Source organism: Branchiostoma lanceolatum, chromosome 19 (assembly GCF_035083965.1).
Source record: "Branchiostoma lanceolatum isolate klBraLanc5 chromosome 19, klBraLanc5.hap2, whole genome shotgun sequence".
Taxonomy (NCBI): Eukaryota; Metazoa; Chordata; class Leptocardii; order Amphioxiformes; family Branchiostomatidae; genus Branchiostoma; species Branchiostoma lanceolatum.
The window spans coordinates 14270589-14277516 of NC_089740.1; positions in this window are offsets into that span (position 1 = coordinate 14270589).

The window sequence follows — 6928 nt, forward strand, 5'->3', positions numbered from 1 at the left end:
TGGCACTGCACTCAAGTCTTAATAACTTATAGTAAAGTTTTTATTGCAAGTTCATGCCCGTGGGCTAATTGCAAATACATGGTAGAAACGTAGGGAAAAACATACATGTGTCAGTGAACTGGGACTGACTTTGTTGTAACAATAGGCTACTAATACTAAATACGGGTGTTGGCTATATCTAAACAATATGGGTTTGACTTCTTTTTCTTGGAGGCAATGGAAGACGAAAAGTCCAACTTTTTCTAGAATTTGTTGCTTCTGTGATTTCAAGAGAATATATTAACAGTGCCACGTACAGAGAACAATAACCCATCTTTTACACCTGGATGGACTGATATATGTCCTACAAAGTGCCTTTCCTAATGGCACAGCATCGGTGACGTCATGGGATTTGAACCCGGGCCAACTGGGTCTGGCCATTGGTCACACACCCTGCCTTCGCCACGCAACCCCACTATGACAGAGGTTGGAAATACTAGTAGTTTTCTTCGATAGAATATATAACGGTTAATATGCCCACCTGTGAGACAACATTGGCGACCTCGCGAGTGATTTTCACGCCCGAAGTGTTGATATGCCACGGAGTCACCTCAGACTGACAGGCGGTCTAACCGGTTACCTGTGATGCAGTGTCGCTTCAATTACTGGAGGCATTGAACTGTGGAAAGCCACACGCGAGGTCGCCCAACATTACTTCCGGGTGAAACGACTTGTCTGTTTATTACCGACATGGGAGAATGGAGGTTTAGTGTTTGGCCTGTCTGTGTGTGTGTGTGTGTGTGTGTGTGTGTGTGTGTGTGTGTGTGTGTGTGTGTGTGTGTGTGTGTGTGTGTGTGCGTGTCTGTGTGTGTGGTGTGTGTGGTGTGTGTGTGTGTGTGTGCGCGCGTGTGTGTGTGTGTGCGTGCCCGTGTGTTCCCGCAATTTGTGGTCGAAATAACTCAAGCAACAATTAATCATAAGGTTGATTCTGAGACTAGCTACGCCGACTGTAGCTACAGGGAGAATATTTGCCAGGGTTTCACTTGCAGGCTACGCCGGCTGTAGGGAGAATATTTGCCATGGTTTCACTTACAGGCTCCGTTTGTGAATTTTGTAAGATATGCCTGTCATAAACCCGTTTCCATGGCAACACAAAAATGCCAAACTAATATTATAAAATTGTTGCCAACTAAACTCTAGTAAATTCACCAGGTTTGGTTGTCTTAGCACATGTCGTTAGGCAGTTATACCACGTCAAAGTTGGCGTGGGCACTTTTAGCCCTCCCCCGGTCTAGGTTACTCTCCAAGCAGAGCATGGGTTGGCTATACAAAAAAAAGATGACAAAGTAGAAAGCCCGACAAAAACGCCTAAAAACACTTCAAAAACCAGCCGAAACCCATGCTCTGCTTGGAGAGTAGTCTAGGTAGGGTTAAAGTTCAGTGAGAGTGGGGCTTTAGGGTCTAGGGTCTGGAATGGTATTGGCAATTGCATATGCATGTTTGAGAGTAGCCACACGTTTTGTCTTCAGTTTGGGAAATATAGGTAAGAAGTTGTTGCGGTCAGTCTGTGTTTCTGAACCAGACATGTTCAAATACATTCACGCCGCGGAATCCGTCTCATTCGAAATGTTCACGTCTGTTGCCTTAACTTCGCAAACTAGGCAATTTCATCTCGAATAGTGACAATAAAAATTCTTGTTTCCCTGCTTACTGCACAAAGATGTACGTGTCATCTTTGTTATCTTTCTCGACCAGACTAGATAAAATTCGTTCTTGCCTTAAGCTGCCAGTCCCGGTTTAAACAGGGATACAGAAACATGCCTTGTGTGCTGAACCCAGTTATAACCGGGATAGAGTCCCCAGAAGAAAATAGCTTTGCGTGCGTGTATCGCTCGAAGCCCGGAAGTTAGGGGAGTTAGGGCCGCCGACTGTTTTGCGGGTATTGTGAGAGAGGTCAGGGGTCAAACATTTTTAATTTTTACTTGGCTAAAAAACCCGGCAGCTTAAGGGTTAATGACAAAACAGCTCAATACGTTCATGTCCGACGCTTAAACAGACATCGTTTTTTCCAGACATTGCAGAGAAGGCAATTTTACTTACAATGCAAATTCGCTTTTTAAAATTGGACACATTTTTCTTAGGATACCAATTTGATAAATATAGACAAAAGTTTTTGTGTTTCCTTTTTTGGATTTTTTCACGTAACGCAATCATAAAAACGCTCAGAGAGTTAATAACTGACCTTTCCACTGAAATTGCTTTCTACATATCGCAGACACAGAAATTTCCTCTCGAAGATTTGGGATTAGTTTTTTTTTCCTACAGCTTGCTGAGATATTCGCCAATGTTTTATTTCCTTCTTCCCAGACTTGAGATCAAATTCGTGCCATTTTGAAAACATCCAACTGCGCAAGCACAAATTATACGTATTATTTTGAAGGGCGTAGCTAAGACTCAGTCGTGGAATCAAACTAGCAACCTACGGAAAGCATACCCATTTCTACAGAGAGCTTGTGAGAGCATAGCCGGATAAAGGTAAAGGTAGTCACATAGCCTTTCTGAGGCCTTGGTGCAGTGGGTTGTTATCCATTGTGTCTAGGGCACTGTTTTGAGAGCCACCTTTTTACCCTTCCAACCGAATTCATCAGGTGCCCATTTTCACACCTGGGTGGAGCGAAGAAAGTCGCGTGAAGTACCTTACCTGAGGACACAATGTCTAGCGAAGAACATAAGGGATCGAACTTTTAGACCTTGTGTCCGCTAGCTTAGCCACTCGGTCATATTTTTTTTTTACTTCGACAGAAAAGGCCGACGTGGCGCTGCACTCAACTTATTTCAACAGTGCCACGTACAGAAAACAATATACCCATTTCTACACCTGGGTGGAGTGAGGAAGGTCGTGTTAAGTGCCTTTCCCATCGGTGGCGTCAAGGGATTCGAACCTGGGACTGCTGGGTTCTGGGGCGAACACCCTGCTGTTACGCCACACGATCCCACTTGGGCATTCTGCGCCACTGAAAATAACCAGATGGTTTTCGCCAAGATGACGTCTTTAAGCTTGATCCTGAGTTTTGGGTTACTGTGGACAGTATATTCTAGTCTCCCATCTGGTTGCACCGTATCTACTTCGGTCCACATGCGATTCGTGCTCTGTAAGCACCTCAAGCTTGAGGCGATACCCGATGACATACCGCCGACCATTCGTCGACTAGAGGTGAGTTTTAACAACATCAGAAACGTATCGCACCTCCCGGCATTGCCACAGCTGTGGACTCTCGATCTTAGCTCTAACTCCATAGAATCCATGTCCTGGCTAGCCCTACGCGTATTCCCATCCTTGCGTTACCTTCTCTTGCAAGACAACCGACTGCGACACGTGAAACTAGACACCGTCGTACAAAATCTCCCGAAACTGGAGTATGTGGACGTTTCTTATAACGAGCTTGTGTCTTTTTCGCCGCAAGAGATTGGATGGCCGCAGGTTACTACAGCCATCATTCACCATAACCCGTTCCACTGTGGCTGCGACATGGCATGGCTGATTGATTTAATGGCGTGCTTAGAGAGCTGCACGAAAGAAGACGAGGTATGCTGCTTATCTTGTGAGGCCTGCTTTCTTGTTTGCCTCCAAGAAAGAGGAGATCTTAAGTGCAAGACGCCAAAACGGCTAGATCGGCGTCTTCTCTCAGACGTATCCGCTGAGATGTCGGGATGCAAGGAACAAGGCAGTCTCACAACATCTCAAACAGAGGTTGGAGTCGTTTCTGAGTTTGATTCTGGACAGAACGAAACAAAGGCAACAACCACCACAAACTTTGCCCAAACCGACGCCTTCTCAGACAGTTTTCGGCTCCACATTGATTACTACGATGCGAATGGTACCGAAACATCCATCGGTAACTTCACAAAGGCCAACACCGCCTATACGTCTACTGCCCGGTCAGCTTCTTCGACAAAGCTTCTCACCGCGATTGGCGTGGCCTTTAGCTGCATAGCTTTGATGATATTCAGCCGTCTTCTGCACAAGGTAATGATTAAAGACAATCCAGTTACTGCAGAAGAAAGTTCCTGAGCTGATTGTAAACCATGAAAGTTGCTATAGGTCCATGGAATTCAAGTGTAAATTAATTACACGTTTGGTACCCATGTATGCATTTGGCTTGATGATGTATAAACCTATGTTTATATTATGCTAACAACCAACTCTAAAACAGTTGCCGTAGCTGTAATGTAAATGACACAAACACCTCAAATTATTATATTTAGAAATTAGTCTGACCAATCTTTCTTCATATTTCTGTTTAAGAAAAATAATCAAATTGAAATTTTCACTAGTAACTGCATGTGTTGTTTAAAGCTATCTAGTGATGATCCCCTACAGTACTTGATGGCAAGGAGTTCTATGCTGCGATAGTTCTAGAAAAATACATGGTATTTTGAACACACCAATCCTTGGTTGAAAATTCTGGTACTTGAAGTCAGTCACGTAGCGCATCAGACAATCGTTCAGAACGCTGGCATCTGACCTCTGAACTTTCCACTGAGATTGCTTTCCGTCTACAGACGAGTCTGCAGACGAGTGAATTTCATCTAGATAATTAGGGATTCCTTTTTCCTTTCTGCTGAGATGAGCTATACCGCACCCGCCATGTTTCTTTAATCTTGGCCAGACTTGATTGAATTGACAATCGGCCCACACAACTGCGCAAGCGCGAATAATATGTATCATCTTGTAAGTCTTGTGTAAGGCTCAGTATGGGAAACAAACCGACAGCGTACCACATGTAAAGCGATCTCTATACCCAGTTAACTTTTACTGTGATACTTGTGACTATAGAAAAATGTTAAGACGTAGTCCCATGGGCTTTTTGAGGCCGTAGTGGAGCCCGTGACCTCACGATCTCGCGTCTACTTGCTTAGCCACAAGGCCATTCGACGCCAAGCTATTGCCGCGGTACAATTCCGACATTTTCCACCACCATGAAGTCTTTGTGCTTGATCGCGACTTTTGTGTTAGCGTGGACATTATGTTCTAGCCTACCGCCTGGGTGCAGCGTGTCCGAGTCGATCTATATGAGCACAGTCTTCTGTTCCGGTCTGAAGCTGGAGGCGATACCAGGCGAGATCCCACCGAACACCTCTCGACTCGACCTCGCTTTCAACAACATCAGAAACATCACTCACCTACCGCCACTCCCTCAAGTGTATTCTATAGACTTGAAGTTCAACTCTATAGACTCCATGTCTTGGCTGTCACTTCGCGTGCTGCCGTCTTTGCAATACCTTCTCATGCGGCAGAACCGACTGCGACACGTGAAACTCGACACTGTCGTCCGAAATGTCCCGAAACTGAAGTACGTGGACTTTTCTTACAACGAGCTCGTGTCTTTTTCGCCAAACGATTTGGGATGGCCGCAGGTGACCAAGGCAATCATACACGACAACCCCGTCCACTGTGACTGTAACATGGCATGGCTGGTCGTGAAACTGGCGTGCTTAGAGACCTGTACGGAAGCCGACAAGGTCTGCTGCTCGTCTTGCTCGGCCTGCTTGTTTGTTGATGGCGAGAAAAGAGAACGCCTGAGATGTAAGACCCCAGGACGGCTAGCAAGCTTTCTGATGTCAGAGGTGTCCACTGAGATGCCTGATTGTAAAAACGAAGCAGCTCAGTCAGAGGTTGGATTGATTCCTGTTGATCAGAATGAGTTAGATTTTGAACAGGTACAGATAAAGCAAACTACAGCCACAAACGTCCCCCAAACCGACACCTTTTCGGCCAGTGGTCGGCTCGGCACTGATTCCTATGACAGAAATCGTACCACGAGCCTTATCGGTAACTTAATAATGGCTAACACCGCCCCTCCTCTTCCTACTACAAAGTCTTTTGAAAAGCTTCTCACCGCGATGGGTGTGGCTTTAAGCTGCATTGCTTTGATAATATTCAGCCGTCTTCTGCACAAAGTCGTGATTAAGAACGCTAAAGCTACTGCAGAGTAAAATTGTTGAACTGATTGGAAACCGCCATACAAGGTCAGTAAAAACCTAGGAATTTCGCGTGAAACTTACACCTATGATTACTATCTTAGACTTCATGTTATGAAGGATTGTATTTTGTCTAAATATGTTTACTGGTTGGGCTAAAAGAAACATACAGCGTGGGTGCCCAAATAGGCAGTAGCTATAACAAAGGGCTAGTCATGAGAACCTCAGTATTTAGTGAAAGGGTAGATATTTGATCCCCACGAATGATGTAAAATGTCTACATGAAACCAGCACCACAAATGATGATCCTGTGTCTACAGAATATCACTTGTTATGTATCTTAGCATGGAGTAGAAACCTTTCATAAAGAAGTTATACATGGCAGACAGTTAACACAATGAGGAATGGGAAATGCATCAAATATTATATGAAAGAAGAATTATCGCATGTTTTTTGACATGATACCAGTGTAAGTTTTGGTGATGCTTTTTAGACACTTACGAAATATAGAATGTGATATTGTGTCAGCTGCTAACTATACAACATTTGTCATTGTAATGTACAAAACACTGTAAATTATAATATTAGGCGTAGTGTATTTATTTTGTGGAAATCATTCACATCTTGCTGTATGAAAGATATGGTTTACAATATATATGATGTGCAGTTGTGTATATACACACATAAGTTCACTACAAGAACAAATAAAACGTGACGTACTAGCAATAAACGGACTTTGTCTTTGATTTAAAACTGTCCGCTCAACGGATTGTTAGCCCATGTTTTATATGTCGTTGCCAGGATACACAGCAGACGTCAGATAAAACCTTTCACGTACGGCTACCAGAAAACCAATCTTAGAAGTTAATGTTTTCACGACAGTGGGTAGAGTAGTCTGGAGATGGGAATAGATACCGCAAGCTTCCATCACGTACTGCAATCGGAAACCTAATATTGAAATCACGTT